Consider the following 17,912-nt stretch of genomic DNA (forward strand, 5'->3'; position numbering starts at 1 on the left):
GCACAAAGTCAGTGGAGAGGAGCAAACAGCAGCTCCAGACACACAAATGTTAGGAGCAGTTAATCCTAGGGCTCTGGGGTTTAGAGTACTGCATGTGGAAGATGGCTGCTTTGCAGCTGCCTGGTGCATGCTCCAGCTCCAGACATGGTGCCTCAGAACAGGACACTCCACCAGCTGGACCTGCCTTCTGAGCCTGCCTGGAAACACTTGCTGCTATCAACACCACTGCTGGTTTTCTCTCTTTTTATAAACAGTCCAATCCCCCAAAAAGTTTTTTTTGACAATTTGCAGATGGAGAAGCCCTCCTCCCTCCAGCAGCAGCAGGCACTGCAATTGATTCATAGATTGGTTTGGGTTGGAAGGGACCCTAAACCTCACCAGTTCCATGGGCAGGGACACCTTCCCCCAGCCCAGCTTGCTCAAGGCCTCATCCAGCCTGGCCTGGAACACCTCCAGGGAGGGGACAGCCACAACCTCCCTGGGCAACCTGTGCCAGTGTCTCCCCACCCTCACTCTAAACAATTTCTTCCTCATCTCCAGTCTCAGTCTCCCCTCTCCCAACTCAAAGCCATCATCCCTCATCCTGGCACTCCCAGCCCTTGTCCAAAGTCCCTCCCCAGCTCTCCTGGAGCCCCCTTCAGGTACTGGAAAGCTGCTCTAAGATCTCCCTGGAGCTTCCTCTTCCCCAGGTTGAACAGTCCCAATTCTCCCAGCCTATCCCCACAGGGTACAAGATGTATCCATGGGATACAAGATGTTCCTGAAGGTCTAATGGCAGAGAAAGATCAGAACACTCCCACTGAGAGGTGCACCCCCAAAATTCTCTGCTACCATAATTCAATCTCAGTGTATCACGTCTGCAGAGCATGTGGGCACCAGAGGGGTGACAGAGCAGCCTTAATGCTGCTTGTGCTGTCAACACCTTCATAGAGATTCTTCCCAGGTACAACTTCGTGGGCTGTAATCCCACCCTGATTGCTATCACACTGCTCACAGGGGGAGAACTGCATCAAGTAAGCCTCTCAGGAGGACACAGACAGCAGGATGTGATCTCCTCCAGCACAGGGGACTGTCACTTGTTCATGATCCTTGTGCCACAACCCAAACCAGAACTGCTGTTGAGATGAGCTCCAGGAGGTCTGAATGACTCTTGGAAAGGGTAACTATAGCAGAGGTTAGAAACACAGCTGTGAGAACGCAGCAGTGGGCAGCTTCCTGATCACATCCCTGGATCTGCTCTCGTGGATTAGAGATTCACAGATTGCATCAGGTTGAAAAGGACCCTTAAAGGTTGTCTTGTCTGAATGCCCTGAACTCAGCAGGGACATCTCCAACTAGAGCAGGCTGCCCAAGGCCACATCAGGTCTGATCTTGAATGTCTCCAGGGACAGGGCCTCAACCACAGCCCTGGGCAACCTGTTCCAGTTTCCACCACCCTTATTGTGCAGAACTTCCTGCTGATGTCCAACCTAAATCTGCCCTGCTCCAGTTTCAAACCACTGCCTCTTGTCCTATCCCCCTAGCCGCTTCTGAACAGTCCCTCCCCAGCATCCCTGTAGGTCCCCTTCAGACACTGAAATGCAGCTTTAAGATCTCCCTGGAGCCTTCTCTCCCTCCAGGCTGAACAGCCCCAACTCTCTCCCAGCCTGTCCCCACAGGAGAAGTGCTCCAGCCCTCTGATCACTTTTGAGCCCCCTGCAGTACAAACCCCACTGCAGGAGCCTGGAGTCAGGAATCAACATCCACAGCAACACATCCAGAGCTACAGGGCACAGTCACCACCCAGCTACACCACTTCTGTGTGAGATCAGGAGTCACCATGGTCATGGATGAGCATCATTTTCAAAGAGTAGGATTCTTCAGTCTCTCAAAACCTTCCTACCACATCTCAACAGCTCCACAGCTGTCCTGTTGACAACTCAGACTCCTCATTCAGCCCCTCCAAGTGGGAGAGGAGGAGACTGACTAAATTCTGGCATGCTCTGCGATGCTCCTCGCTGGCTGGAAGCGACACTCTGTTCTCCAGCTCATTCCAATTGCTGCAAGGAGCACACAAACAAACAAGGGTGACCTTTTATCTTGATCTCCTTTGGGATCTGGATGTGTGAGCTCAGCCTGTTGATGTCAGATTGCTGGAAGGGGTCATGAACAATCAGATTCAAATGAAGTCTGGAATGTCTGTCATCCTCCGTGACAGGCATCAAAGACCCAGGGAGGGGAAACCACTTCCCAAGCACCTAGAAACTGTGCTGTGAACTTAATCCTTACTAAACAGGAGAGAAATGTCAAGCAAAAGACAAGTTACAAACACCCCAATCACATGGAAAACTTCTAGAAAAGAGCTCAGAACTTCTTCAACAAGCCAAAGGTGACACCTGCAGAAAAGCAAGCAGAGCTTCCTGAACTTCTGCAAGGGAAAGCACCTCATGGAGTCTGGGTCAGATTGAGACTGGAGATTAGGAGGAAATTCTTTAGAGTGAGGGTGGGGAGACACTGGAACAGGTTGCCCAAGCAGGCTGGGGATGCCTCCTCCCTGGAGGTGTACAAGGCCAGGTTGGATGAGGCCTTGGGCAATCTGGGCTGGGGGGAGGTGTCCCTGCCCATGGCAGGGGGCTGGAACCAGATGATCTTCAAGGCCCATTCCAGCCCAAGGACTCTGTGGATCCCTCACCCAAATGATGATCAACAGCACTAACGAACACAGGAGATGTCAGAGCAAGAACAGAAACCCTGCTTGCTCTGGAATGACATCAGAGATAAGAGCTGGTGGTTTACTTTATCTCAGGAAGCAGAGAGAGGGCTGAAGGGTCCTGTCTGATTTAGGGCTGGGGCAGGCTGAGCAGGGCCATGCTTAGTCACTTCCCACACACTCTTCTTCCACAGCTTCATAAAGTTGCTTCAGCATTACACAAAGGGCAGTGAAGCTGACACTAAGCCAAGGGTGTCTCTGTCACAACACATACATGTGGCTGCAGTAAGAATGGTTTCACTGACTGCACACACTCAAGGAACCCAAACCCTCTCCCCCACCACTCAGAGGAAGGATTCTGCACACACTCATAGGCAAACAAGTTGCTGTCCCCAGAGGAGAGGGGACAAGTGGTGCCCCTCAGGGGTCTGTACTGGGACCAGTGCTGTTCAATGTCTTCATCAGTGCTGCAGACAATGAGATTGAGGCATCCTCAGCAAGTGTGCAGATGACACCAAGCTGAGTGGTGTGGTTGATAAGACTGAGGGATGGGATCCATCCAGAGGGACCTGGACAAGCTGGAGAGGTGAGCTGAGGAGAACCTCATGAGGTTCAACAAGGCAAAGTGCAAGGTCCTGCAGATGGCTTGGGGCAACCCTCAATATCAATCCAGGCTGGGGGATGATGAGATTGAGAGTAGCCCTACAGAGAAGGACTTGGGGGTGCTGGGGGGAGGAGAAGCTGGACAGGAGCCAGCAATGGGCACTGGCAGCACAGAAGGCAAATGGCAGCCTGGGCTGCATTCAAAGCAGCATGGCCAGAGATGGAGAGAGAGGATCCTGCCCCTCTGCTCTGGTAAGACCCTGGGCAGCTTGATCTAGTTGGAAGTGTCCCTGCTGACCGCAGGGGGGTTGGACAAGATGACCTTGGAGGGTCCTTTATAACCTAATGCAATCTGTCAGTCTGCAAACCTTCCTCTAGGTCTGGGGTCTTGCGGATTTCAACACGGCAGTGAAGATCAGAGCGCTGATAGCACCGTGTGGTGACAGCAGGCTCTCAAACCTACACTGCCCAGAGGTTTTTCAAAGCTAAGTTCACATGAAAGTCTTGAGGAGTTGAACTCCTGCAGTGATTTATGGTGCAAACACAAGTGTGGAAACCCTGCTCCATGCCAGACTTCAGGTTCCCGTGAGGACGTGCTACAATACAAGATAAGGTTCTGTTCACATCTACGCCTTGGCTACTGCTGCCAAATCCTTCCATACTTCATGAATCAAGGCACTCTTCAACATTTTTATCTTTCCCTGACATATTTTGTTGTATTTCTTCCAAAGCTTCAAACCTCCCCCCGCAGAGAAATGGAACATTCCTTGTTTCCTCCTGGTGTTTTTCTCGGATGCTCATTGTTCCCTGTTCTTGAGGCCTGACAAAATTATCCACACTGCCTTTGTGACACCAAAGGAGTGAACAAATGGAAAAATCAATTCATGTGTTCACCACTTGGTGAACTGGTGACACAGCCCAGTGTGCTGGAAGGTGTCCAGAGAAGGGCCATGAAGATGCGCAGAGGGCTGGAGCTGCTCTCCTATGAGGACAGACTGAGAGAGTTGGGGTTGTGCAGTCTAGAGAGGAGAAGGCTCCCAGGAGACTTTCTTGGGGCCTTCCAGTATCTGAAGGGGGCTACAAGAAAGCTGGGGAGAGACTTCTTAGCGTGTCAGGGAGTGATAGGACTGGGGGAATGGAGCAAAACTAGAAGTGGGGAGATTCAGATTGGATGTCAGGAAGAAGTTCTTCCCCATGAGGGTGGTGAGACACTGGCACAGGTGGCCCAGGGAGGTGATGGAAGCCTCATGCCTGGAAGCTTTTACGGCCAGGTTGGATGAGGCTTTGAGCAACCTAATCTAGGATGAGGTGTCCCTGCCCATGGCAGGGGCGTTGGGACTGAATGATCCTTGAGTTCCCTTCCAACCCTGACAATTCTATGATTCAAGACCTCTACAGTTCAAACCCTGAGCTTCCTTCCCCAAGCCGCAGCTGCCAAGCAGTTGTGTTCACAACTGGTCTCAGTTGCTGGAGTGGTCAAAGCTCTGCTTCTTGCTCCTGACAACATCTAGAGAAGCCAGCACCCAGCAAACACAGCCTGCATCACCCATGGCCACCTGACAGAGTCGTGGGAGAGTGACTCTTGCTGTCCTTCGTCTCAGACAGGAGCACTCTCGCTTCCTGCTGCAGCCACAGGATCGCTCCTCACCTGCCAGCTCTCCTCTCCATGCACAGCTTCCAGCAGCTCTGGCAGACAGCTCTGTCCTCTCATTCTACTCTTCCTTTACACCAAGAAGGAAAACAAGGGCTTGTCTGAACAGATTTAGTGAAGAAGGTGCCAAGAACTGCTTGGTAGTGGAAGTGGAGGGGAGCAGTGACTATATTTGTCCTCCCTGAATTTGCAAGTCAGAGCAGAGCTCCACATGTGCCTTGAAAATAGAAAACCAGGCAACAAAAAAACAGTTTGATGGAAGAACTGAATTCTAGCATTTTCTACCAAACTGGATGTGGCTGATTTTGCTATCTTGATAGGTAGTTCTTATAGAATCATGGACTTGTTGGGGTTGGAAAAGCCCTCCAAGATTATCCAGTCCAACCATCAACCCAACACCACCACAGCCAACACCTTTCTGGAACACCTCCAGGGATGGGGACTCCACCACCTCCCTGGGCAGCCTGTGCCAATCCCCAACCACTCTTGCAGCAAAGAATTTTTGACTCATGTCCAATCAAGACCTCCCCTGACACAATTTCAGGCCATTTCCTCTCCTTCTATCACCTGAGACTAAGGAGAAGAGACCAACCCCCACCTCACTGCAACCTCCTCTCAGGGAGCTCTAGAGAGCAGTGAGGTCTCCCCTTCAGTCTCCTCTTCTCTAGACTAAACAACCCCAGGTCCCTCAGCTGCTCCTCCCCAGCCCTGTTCTCCAGACCCTTCACAGCCTGCTCATTTGTGAGCTTATGAAAGGATAAAACAGCCCCCAGGTTGTGTCAGGCACACCTGCAACTGCTGCTGCCTACAATGCACACCAGGAGCCTGCAGCACACCTTCAGCAACAGGCACAGCACTGCCTCACTGATGTGGACAGGGTCTGTTGGTGGTTTTAGCCTGAATGGGGGAGAAGAGGCATGAGGAAGGGGTTCATATGGCACTGCCAGGAGCTCCTCTGACACCAAGCACAGCTCTGAGCACAGGCAGCCTCTGCCATGGCAGTAGTGTGGCTGCTCTTTGGGAAGGCTCAGTCAGCCTCTCGGGACACTGCCCCTGAAATGATGCCAACACTTGACTAAGAACAAAAAGGAAGCTGCTGTTACTACAGAGGAATAGCAATCAGAGGACAGAAGACATTTCTTTGGGACCAAAGGCCTCAGCCAAGCTACTGCTAGTTCCACTGACTGCCTCAGAAGGGACACCCTGCACCTAGGTCAGGGCAACCCTTGATATTGATTCAGGCTGGGGGATAACATCATTGAGAGCAGCCCTGCAGTGAAGGACTTGGGGGTGCTGGGAAGCTGGACAGGAGCCAGCAATGGGCACTGGCAGCACAGAAGGCCAAAGGCAGCCTGGGCTGCATCCAAAGCAGCATGGCCAGAGATGGAGAGAGAGGATCCTGCCCCTCCGCTCTGGGGAGACCTCACCTGCAGGGCTGCGTCCAACTCTGGAGTCCTCAACACCAGAAGGACATGGACCTGCTGAAATAGCTTCAGAAGAGGCCACAAAGATGGTCAGAGAGCTAGAGCACCTCCCATATGGAGACAGGCTGAGAGAACTGGGGCTGATCAATCTGGAGAAGAGAAGGCTCCAGAGAGACCTCAGAGCTGCATTTCAGTACCTGAAGGGAGCCTGCAGGCAGGCTGGGGAGGGACTGTTCAGAAGGGCCTGTGGGGATAGGACAAGAGGCAAGGGTTTGAAACTGGAGCAGGATGAATTTAGGTTGGAAATCAGGAAAAAGTTCTTCACAATGAGGATGGTGAAATACTAGAACAGGTTGCCCAGGGCTGTGGTTGAGTCCCTGTCCCTGGAGACATTCAAGATCAGTCTTGATGTGGCCCCAGGCAGCCTGCTGGAAGCCTCCCTGCTGACTGCAGGGGGTTGCACAAGATGAGCTGTGAGGGTCCCTTCCAACACCATACAAATCTCTGCATCTGTGAACTCCTGGGTTTAGTCTCACACCTCTCCCCCTGCAGTTCTGTTACCTCCTCTCAAGCACAGAAGTCCAAAAGAAAATCCAGCAGCTTTCGGCACAATTAGGCTTTGGGCTTTTTTTTTTTAAAACAACACTTGCTATAAAATTGAAAACAGGGAAATTGTGAGGAGCTTATAAAAACATTTACAAATGCAGGATTAAAACAATCCTGCTCTGCATGCCAACCTCTCCCTGATTTTCACAACAATTCCTTCACTTAATCCTTGAAATCCATATTCCAAGAGAAATGGTTGGAGCATTTGAATTCAGGATTTCACTCAGCCTTCTCCTCATCCTCCTGACTTATGTAACTCTCCTGATTATCCCCAGTCCTCGCTCTCATTTACCACAGGGATTCACATGAAGGTCAAGCACTGTTCTTAACCACCTTTGCTATTTTCTTTTTCAGCAGACCACAGAATTCCAGATCCATTCCAGGACCCAGCAGTGCCCTCCTGCAGCCCAGCAGGCAGCTGTGTGCTGAGCTGCAGCCAGAGGAGTGTGGGCAGCAGGGCAGGAGAGGGGATTCTGTCCCTGGGCTCTGCTCTGCTCAGACCTCACCTCCAGTCCTGGTGTCCCCAGCATAGGAAGGACACAGAGCTGCTGGAGAGCGCCCAGAGGAGGACTCAAAGATGATCCAAGGGCTGGAGCAGCTCTGCTGTGAGGCCAGGCTGAGGGAGCTGGGGGTGTTCAGCCTTGAAGACTCCAGGGGGGACCTTAGAGCTGCTTTCCAGTACCTGAAGGGATCCTACAGGAAGGCTGAAGAGGGACTTTTCCTGAGGGTGTCTGGAGACAGGCCAGGGGGGAATGGTTTGAAGCTGAGGGAGAGCAGGGTTAGACTGGAGCTGAGGAGGAAGTTCTTCAGTGTGAGGGTGGTGAGACTTGGAACAGGTTGCCCAGAAAGATTGTGAATGTCCCTTCCCTGGAGGTGTTCAAGGCCAGGCTGGATGAGGCCCTGAGCAGCTAACTCTGGTTGAGAGGAGTGGCAAGGGGTTTGGAATAGACGATCTCTGAGGTCCCCTTCCAACCTGAGCATTTCTATGATTATTACCTACCCCTGATCACCTGCACAGAGAAAGCATCCTACAGCCACCATTTCCTCATCTGTTGGAGCACAACCATCAGAGTCTCCACACAACAGTGGCTCCCTGAGCTGTGCTTTCAAGATTAAAAAAGATCCTTGGCAACCCCCCCTCCTGCTTCTCCTTATTCATTGCCTGTTAGCAAGCTGGAGCAACATCTCCAAAAATAACACAAAGTTGGGTTTTTCTGAGGAAAAAAATAAGTGTGCCAAAGATCAAGGAGAAGAGATGAGGGGCCCACAAGAAAGCTGGGGAGGGACTTTTAACAAGGGCTGGGAGTGATAGGATGAGAGGGAATGGATTGAAGCTTAAAGAGGGGAGATGGAGATTGGAGATGAGGAAGAAATTGTTGAGAGTGAGGCTGGAGAGACACTGGCACAGGTTGCCCAGAGAGGTTGTGGATGCCTCCTCCCTGGAGGTGTTCAAGGGCCAGGCTGGATGATGCGTTGAGCAACCTGGGCTGGTGAGTTGGAACTGGATGGCCTTCCATACAGGAAGGATACTGAGGGGCTGGAGCAGGTCCAGAGAAAGGCAACAAAGCTAGGGAAGGGTCTGGAGAACAGGGTTGCTGAGGAGCAGGTGAGGGAACTGAGTTTATTTGGTCTGGAGAAGAGGAGGCTGAGAGAAGGTGGGAGTCATGGGGGGGTTGGTCTCTTCTCCCAAGGAACAAGCAGCAGTGCAACAGGAAATGGCCTCAGGTTGCACCAGAGGTTTAGGTTGGACACTAGAAGAAACTTCTTCCCTGAGAGGGTTCTCAAAGACTGGAACAGGCTGCCCAGGGAGGTGGTTGAATCCCCATCCCTGGAAGATGCTGAGGTGTGGTAGTGAGGGCCATGGTTTAGCCCTAGCCTTGGTAGAGCTCCAGAATGGTTGGAGTCAATCTGGAAGGTCTTTTCCAACTGAAACCATTCTCCGATTCTGCAGGACATGAGCCCAGCTGCTGGTACCTTTGCAAAACACCTGCACATTTTGACCACCATAGAATCAACCAGGTTGGAAGAGACCTCCAAGATCCTCCAAGCCAACCTATCACCCAGCCCCATTCAATCAACCAGACCATGGCACCAAGTGCCTCCTCCAGGCTTCTCTTGAACATCTCCAGGGATGGAGACTCCACCACCTCCCTGGGCAGCACATCCCAATGACAAATCTCTCTGTGAAGAACTTCCTCCTAACACCCAGCCTAGACCTCCCCTGGCACAGATTGGGACTGTGTCCTCTCCTTCTGCTGCTGCTTGCCTGGGAGAAGAGACCAACCCCCACCTGGCTACACCTCCCTTCAGGTAGTTGTAGACAGCAATGAGGTCTGCCCTGAGCCTCCTCTTCTCCAGCTGAACACCCCCAGCTCCCTCAGCCTCTCCTCACAGGGCTGTGGTCCAGACCCCTCCCCAGCTTTGTCACCCTTCTCTGGACATGTTCCAGTACCTCAACATCTCTCTTGAGCTGAGGAGCCCAGCACTCAGCAGGTGTGAATCTGGATCTATTCTGGTTGCCATCCACTTCAGCACTCACTGCTGGGTTATACCCACAGTGGGTGGTTAACAAGAACCACCACACAGCACAGTCCTTCAGCCACAAGTTCTTGTGGAACAGCACCACAGCAGCCTGCCTAGAAGAAATTCCCATTTCTGAGTGGCCAGTGGAACACAGCAGAATTTTAGGATTGCCTGAATCTAACTGGAGCCTCACTTGACATGAACACCAAGAACCAAAAGCTGCTTAACAACAACAGCAACAAGCAGCAGCACCTGGAACTCATCAACCTCCTTCCAAACCAGAATCAACTACATGGACAAAAGATAAAGGTAGGATCCATCCCATACCTGTAACCCAAACTGCAGGGGTTTGAGGGGGTGTTGCCAAGGCTTCTGCAGGAGGTCAGGTACCACATCCACAGTTAATAACTACTGAAAATGGTTCTACTTCTGCACCTCCCACCCACAGGCTGTGGGAGATTTTCAGGCTCAAGCCCAGCACAAAGCAAGCAGAGTATACAACAGAGATACTCTGTGCTTGCTGTTCTTACACCCCACTTTAGAAACCTCTCCTGAGCAAGAAGGGAGTTGGAAGAGGGGAAGAAAGTCTTTTGTTTTGCTCTTCCATTCTCAGGGCGTATCAAGTGGCTGAGTCACCATCCCTGGATGTGTTTAAAGGTCCTTAGAGATACAGCTTAGTGGTGAACTAGGTAGGGTAGGGTCAATGCTTGGACCTGATGATCTCAAGGGTCTTTTCCAGCCTGAATGATTCCATGATTCTATTTTAAGTGACTTCACTCTTCAGACTCCTAGGACCAGGTTAAAACTAGATGCAAACATTTCCTTACCAGCAGTTTATATTTGGGACAATCTAAGATTCATGTAAAAAGGTCACTGGATAATGAATTAAACCCTCCCCACATGTCCATCATCAATGCCAGAGGCTCCAGCTGCTCCTAACTACCCAGGAGACTGTTGCTGTGTGTGCTGAGCAGATCTGCAGCACAGCAGCACTCCAGAGCCTGGCTGGCAGGTGGACAGGGCACTGCTTTCCTTCTGCAAGGTGAAAGGCACCATGTGACTGCTGCATGCTCTCCAAGCCCAGGTCAGGAAGGTTTCAGCACCTACACACCAGGCTGTCTGCCCTCCTGCACATCCATCAGGATGCAGGAGGAGAAGGAAAACCCTCACAGCCCACCCCCACGATGTGCTTGTGGCTTCCAGACAGTTCCAATCAGCAGAGCTTCAGTAATCCCTGAGTCACAGATCCGAGGCTTCAAAAGGCACAGTGGGAGGAACATCCACATCTGGACAAGGATCAGCTCCTCAAATGAAATGTCTGATCAGCCCTGCAGGCAGCCCTGGCTCTCTGCAGCTCAGGACACGATGACAGCTCCCAGAGCCCAGAGTGCAGAGTCATCTGCTGCTCGCTGTCACCTCACTGCCACCTCGCTGCCTGCTGCCCCACCCTGCACAGGGCCCCCAGGGCTGTGCCTTTGGACCCAGCTGGGGCTGGCAGAGGACTCTGGCTTCATTCAAGCCTCCACGGTTCCACTTTGCTGACACAGAGAGCAACACAGGGCACCCAAAAGCAAACCCAGACCAAAGGACAGAGCCAGTGAGAGCCATGCCAAAGCAGGAGGTGACAACCACAACCACACCCTGAGCTTTGGCACCAGCACAGGACACGAGAGGACTGCAGGAGTGCCATGCACCAACCAAGGGATTCCAGATGAAGCCAGGTTAGAGCAAGCAAGAAGCACTGACCACCAAGGCACTGTCTGAGGGGTCAGAGTGCCTCAGCCCAGGGGTTAATGTCTGCTCCCAAAGCTCAGGGAACTCATTACCTCTCACCAGTCCTCCACAGCACAGGAACACTTATCTCTACCAGGCTCACTGTAGGGGCACCAAGTCCAATTACAAGCTCCCAGGTCTTCAGACTAAGGGTATGGGAACAGGAGTAGGTCACTCTGAGGAACTCAGGGCATTTCAAGCACTTCAAGAGGTTGCCATAGAAGCCACCTGGGCACACAGTTCCATGCTTGTGGTAAACATGGAGCATCTTGCTTGCAGTGTTGTGAGCTGATGCTGACACACAGGCAGCTCACCAGAAGCCAAGTGGAAGCACTGCCTTCAGTTTTCCTCCACACAACATCTTCTGGCAAGATCCCAGAAGGGACCTCTGGAGATCACCCAGCCCAACCCCCTGCTCAAGCAGGGCACCCACAGCAGCTTGCCCAGGAGCACAATGCCCAGGGGGGCTTGGAAGCTCTCCACACAAGGAGACTCCACAACCTCTCTGGGCAGTCTGCCCTAGGCCTCCAGCACCCTCACACCAAGGAAGTTTCTCCTCCTGTTCAGATGGAACCTCCTGGGGTCCAGTTTGTGCTCCTTGCCCCTTGTCCTGTCCCTGGGCACTACGGAGCAGAGTCTGGCCCCAGCCTCTTGACTCCCAGCTTTTAGCTCTTGCTGAGCACTGATCAGATCCCCTCTGGGGCTGCTCTTCTCCAGGCTCTCAGCCTTTGGCTCCTCACAGAGCTGCTCCAGGCCCCTCAACATCTTTGTAGCCTCCACTGGACTCTCTCCAATAGTTCCCTGTCTCTCAAACCGGGGAGCTCAGAACTGGACCCAGCACTCCAAATGTGTCCTTCCTAGAGCAGAACACAAGGGGAGGAGAAACTCCATTGACCTGCTGGCCACACTCTGACCAGGAACTACTTGACCAGGGACACGGCTAAAGTCCCCCATGTGAACTGAGCTGCACTGGCTCAATTTCCATCAGGGGATTTAGCACAGGAGGGAGAATTCAGGCACAAGGCAGCACAAGGACTGGGTGCTTTGGTTCAACAGAGCCCTACAGCATCTCAAGATTTGCTAAACCTCTGACAAACAGAATGCTGAAGAACATAAAAACAAAACCAAACAAAAGCTCTCTGGAGAACAAGAAGCAGACCTCCCCCATCCATGAGGACTTCTGCCACCACTTGCAGCCCTCCATAGGTCCTTTGCTTGCCTTCTAATGGCTTCTGACAGCACCACGAAACACACACACAGGGTCACTATAACTAGTTTGCCTTTTTAATTCTTTTATCTCAAAGCATCCAGCCAGCAGAACATCACCAGATCTTCAGAAGCTGCACAGCTCCCTGTTAGTAAGCAGGCAGCTAATCCACCTCCCTCCACAGAGGCCCACCACAGTCACTCTTACACATCCACAACACACAGGTCACATCTCACCTGGACCTGAGGGGCAGCAATCCCCAGATCAGGGGGGCAACAATTCCCTGGACCCCCGCAGACCAGAGGGGCAGCAGCCCTCCCAGACCAGGGGGCAGCACCTTCTGCTTGCACAGTTAAACAGGAAACTCAACAGTGCATTTGTTTGGATGTATTAATAACGGAAAGAAAACTCTAATCTAGAAACAAGAGAGCAGAAATCATTTGGTTAAAGACTGAAGTCGGTGGTGAATGTTTCAGACAGGAGCTGCTGGACTTACCCTGCAGTGATTTTCCCAATCCCTGGCCCAGCTTCCAGCCATGTTTCTGGAGTAAGCGATGTCCAATATTATCCTGACAGACAGAACAGAGAAAACAAACCAAAAATATTCCAATAATATATTCTTCCCTTCCCACTGACATTTAAACATGTGATGAGCAAGAGAGATTTGATTTCATTTTTTTTTCTACATATATATAGGCATGCAAAAAAAAAATGCTACTGAAAAAGGCAATTTATATGCCCAAGAAAAGGGAAAAAGACAAATGTCAAAAATTGCTGGCTGGAATTCTTTTTTTCTGGGAGGAGGAGGAGGGGAAGGGAGGAAAAGGAAGATGGGGAAATCAGGGACAGTCACTTTCTGATGGTGTATTGGGCAAACTTCTGTGCATCACTTGGAAAAGGATTTAAAAAAATTAAAAATCAAGCAATCAAAGGACTTAAAAAAATCAAAATCAAAGGATTTAAACAGTCAAAATCAAAGTATTTAAACAATCAAAAAAAATCAAACCCAAAATAAGAAAAAAATCAGAACCAAAAGATTAAAAAAAAATCAAAACCAAAATATTTAAAATAAATAAAACCCAAAAGATTTAAAAAATAAAAAAATCAAAACCAAAAAGATTAAAAACAAACCAAAACCAAAAGATCATTAAAAGAAAAAAAATCAAAACAAAAATATTTAAAAAAAATCCAAACCAAAAGATTTTTTAAAAAATCAAACCCAAAAGATTAGGAAAAAAGAAATCAAAACCAAAAGATTAAAGAAAAAAAAAAAATCAAACCCAAAAGATTAGGAAAAAAGAAATCAAAACCAAAAGATTAAAAACAAATCAAAACCAAAAGATTAAAGAAAAAAAAAAATCAAAACCAAAAGATCATTAAAAGAAAAAACTCAAAACAAAAATATTTAAAAACATCCAAACCAAAAGATTTTTAAAAAAATCAAACCCAAAAGATTAGGAAAACAAAAATCAAAACCAAAGGATCTAAAAATTAAAAGGATTTAAAAAAATCAAAATCAAAGCAAAAACACACTAAAAAAAAAAGCTAATGTGGGAGGGGAAAAAAAGTGTACCAATAAAATTCTTACAGTAAATAAATTAATTAATAACTGAATAAAAAGGCTAAAATCAAGTTAATTTCTACAATCATATCCATCACCTACACAGCACCTCTTAGGATTTGTGGCCATCAGGTTTCGGGGTCAAGAAAACCTACAAAGGTGGTGGTTTAGTTGGGTTTTTTTGTGTGTCTGTGTGTCAAGGCTTTTAAGAAGGCTGAGTTGTAAGTGCAAGACTGCCCCACCACTAGAAACCAAAACACAATCAGAGCAAAATCCAGGCTAGACTTGATTGGGTTTTTTGGTTTTATATATGTGTATATATAAATATATATATATAAACTAGCATGCAGCCAATATTAAACTGAAAAAATAAAGAAAAACAAAAAAACAGTGAGGTTAGTTTTAAAAAAAAAAAAAAAAGGAAAAAAACCCCAACAAAATAAAAAGAAAAGAAAATAAAAATCAATAAATAAAATGAGCTCAAGCACAGACTTGGGTGATGCATTTCACATGGAAACTAACAAAAATACTAAGATGTTAGAATGAAACAGGCCTAGCAATAAGTTAACAGCAAGGAACCATTAGTGCATGGAGGGGAAAACAATAAGCAGAATGTCTCATCTTCAGGGGGGGCCAAAAAAAAAGAAAAGCTGGTTTGGAATCAATGCAAAGAGTTGATGCAGCAATTCAGTGCCAGCTTCTCAAAGTAGGGCTGAGCAAGGGCTCTGCCTGCCATTTGTTATGGTTTCATCATAGAACCATAGAATGGGGCTGGGGTGGAAGGGATTTCCAAAGGTCAAGCAGTCCAACCCCCCTGCAGGCAGCAGGGACATCCTCCACCTGTCCAGCCTGACCTTGAATATCTCCAAGCATGAGGCCTCAACCACATCTCTGGGCAGCCTCTTGCAGTGTTCCACCACCCTCACTCCAAACAATCTCTTCCTAAACTCCAGTCTCAACCTGCCCTCTCCCAGCTCAAAGCCATTGTTCCTCATCCTGGCACTCTCAGCCCTTGTCACAAGTCCCTCCCCAGCTCTCCTGGAACCCCTTCAGGTACTGGAAGGCTGCTCTGAGGTCTCCCTGGAGCTTTCTTTTCTCCAGGATGAACAGCCCCAACTCTCCCAGCCTGTCCCCATAGGGGAGGTTTTCCAGTCCTCTGATCCTCTTGGTGGCCTCCTCTGGACCCTCTCCAGCAGCTCCATGTCCCCTCTTGTGGGAGCTCCAGAGCTGGAGGCAGTGCTGCAGGTGGGCTCTGAGCAGAGCAGAGCAGAGGGCAGAATCCCCTCCCTGTGCTGCTGCTCTCCCTGCTCTGGATGCAGCTCAGCACACAGCTGCCTGCTGGGCTGCCAGGGACCATTGCTGGCTCCTGGGGAGCTTTGTCACCAACTGACACCCACAAGGCCTTCTCTTCAGGGGTGCTCTCAAGCCACTCCTCGCCCAGCCTGGATTTGTGCTTGGGTTTGCCCTGACCCAGGTGCAGAACCTCACACTTGGCCTTGGTGAGCTTCACGAGGTTGGCTTGGGCCCAAGTCTGCCGCCTGTCCAGGTCCTTCTGGATGGATCCTTTCTCTCCAGCATTTCTAATCTAAATCCAGCTTCTTCCAATTTCAAGCTGTAACCAAGTCATCAGCAGAACTCTTCACAGCAATGGTGTTTTCCACTCACTCTCCAGACTGAAGAAAGTGACCACAGAACTTGCAGACTTTTGGTGAATCAGCCTGAAAGACAGGATCCTCCCTCCCAAGGATACTGGCTGCATGGGTAGGGTTTTCCTCAAAAAAATTCCATCAAGTATCAACTCCACAGTTGTTTCTTTCTGCTACAGCATTAAACAAGATGGTTTGTTTCAAAGGCAAGAGAGAACAGCTTCCACACCCTACCAGCTCTCTCAAGGACATGGAATCACAGGGGTTGGAAGGGACCTCTAGAGATCATCTGTCTGGAAAACTGTGTCCAGTTCTGGGTTCCCCAGTTCAAGAGGGACAGGGAGAGTTCAGTGGAAGGCTATGATGATGATGAAGGGACTGGAACCTCTAATGAAGAAAGCCTGTGAGACCCAGGGCTGTTTAGTCTGGAGATAAGAAGCCTGAGAGAGGACCTTATCAATGTCTATAAATATCTGAGGGGTGGGTGGCTGTCAGGAAGATGGGGCCAGTCTCTCTTCAGTGATACCCAGGGACAGGATGAGGGACAATGGATGTGAACTCAGTCACAGGAGGCTCCACCCCACCATGAGGAGAAACTTCTTCAGTGTGAAGGTGCTGGAGACCTGGAGCAGGCTGCCCAGAGAGGTTGTGGAGTCTCCTCCTCTAGAGACATTCAAAACCCACCTGGATGTGTTCCTGTGTGGCCTGCCCTCAGTGATCCTGCTTTGCAGGAGGGTTGGACTCAATGATCTTTGGAGGTCCCGTCCAACCCCTACCATTCTATCATTCTATGATCTAGACAGAACTAGGGTTACATGAAAAAAAAACAAAAAAACAACAACCCAAAACACAACAATAACTAAAGTAAGGAAATACCTGGGAAAAATAAAAGCTTAAACCAGTCTATGCAAAAAAAAAAAAAGAAAAGGGGATGAGGGGGGAACTTAACAGATCTGGATTGCAACCACCATGGAGGAGCTCACCAGTCTGGAAGGCTTTGGCAAACTTACCTGCAAACACCTCTGCTGCAGCTCATTCTGCACCAGCTACAACCACAGCCAGGCCCTTCCCACTGAGAGCCCAGAGCCGGGGGGTGGGGGTGTGAGAGGGCTTGTGGAGAACACCCTAATTGTTCCACCCCCAGCATCCCAAGCGTGGCTGACAAAGGAGTATTGAAGCCAGATCTAAAAAGGCAGGGCTGCCAAAACTGGCTGCTTTTATTCTATGGTGGCTTTGAGTGAAGGGAAAGAAATAAATAAATCAAAGAAAAGGACAAGGAGCACTTTGGAGTCTTTGGCTGGGTGGAGATGAGACATTGTGCTGACTGTGTTGTGTTATGAATGCACTAAAATAAAAGACAGATGAAGCAAGTAGGCTATTTCCAAAAGCAGTGCAAGTGGAGTGAAAGCATTTCCATACGAACCTGGCTTTAAAAACTGGGCTGTCAAAAGAACAGTTAAATGTAACACAAAGTAAGAAACTGTCCAATCACTAATGGTAGTTGTTTTATTTTTATTATTTTTTTGCTTTTATCTTCTTTTTTTTTCCTTTTTTCTTTTCTTTTTCCTGTTTTCTTTTTCCTTTTTTCTTTTCTTTTTCCTTTTTTTTCTTTTTCCTTTTTTTTTTCTTTCCTTTTTTTTTTTTGCTTTGTTTTCAATTCACTGCTTGCAAGTAATGTATTTATTAAAGAAGAGTGAAAAGCATAAAAGAAATTCAACAAGTCAAGACCAGCTGGGAGATTCGAGAGCGGTGTGTTGTGACTGACACAGTGAAGGGAAGGGGAGAAGGGGAGTGTGGGGGGGTGGGGAAATAAATGTTAAAGGGAAAAATAAAAAAAGGAAAAAAAAAAAAAGAAAAGAAAAAAATTTAGAAGGGTTATACACATTAGCACCATTCTTACCAAGCCACTCAAGAGGATGGTCACTAGTTCTTTGACAGAAATTGGGATTATACCAGAATGGTACCCAGGAATTAGGTGTTGCTCCTCCCAATAATTTCCATTTTTTTACTTAAGGAGTGAAATGTCTTCCTAATTTTAAATAATCTCAATGTGATCATTTGGTCTAGTGGGAGGTGTCCCTGCCCATGGCTGAGGGGTTGGAACTAGATGATCTTTGAAGTCTCTTCCAACCCAAACCATTCTATGAATCCATGAAATGGAAAAATCTTCTGTTTCCCTGAGCAGGGAGAACAACCCGAAGAGTTTAACATGAACATCTCAGCTGGGAC

At 49.0% G+C, this 17,912-nt stretch overlaps 1 protein-coding gene across 1 annotated transcript in view; it reads right to left on the bottom strand.

The window, feature by feature from the left end:
* GPATCH8 (G-patch domain containing 8) overlaps positions 1-13,045 on the bottom strand; it is a 48,442-nt gene extending 35,397 nt beyond the window's left edge. Inside the window, exon 1 of the mRNA XM_054396501.1 lies at positions 12,973-13,045. The gene's annotated coding sequence lies outside the window, so the exon portion shown is untranslated. The remainder of the gene's footprint in view (positions 1-12,972) is intronic.
* Between the last annotated feature and the right edge of the window lie 4,867 nt (positions 13,046-17,912).

Source organism: Indicator indicator, chromosome 37 (genome assembly GCF_027791375.1).
Source record: "Indicator indicator isolate 239-I01 chromosome 37, UM_Iind_1.1, whole genome shotgun sequence".
In the NCBI taxonomy this organism is placed as follows: domain Eukaryota; kingdom Metazoa; phylum Chordata; class Aves; order Piciformes; family Indicatoridae; genus Indicator; species Indicator indicator.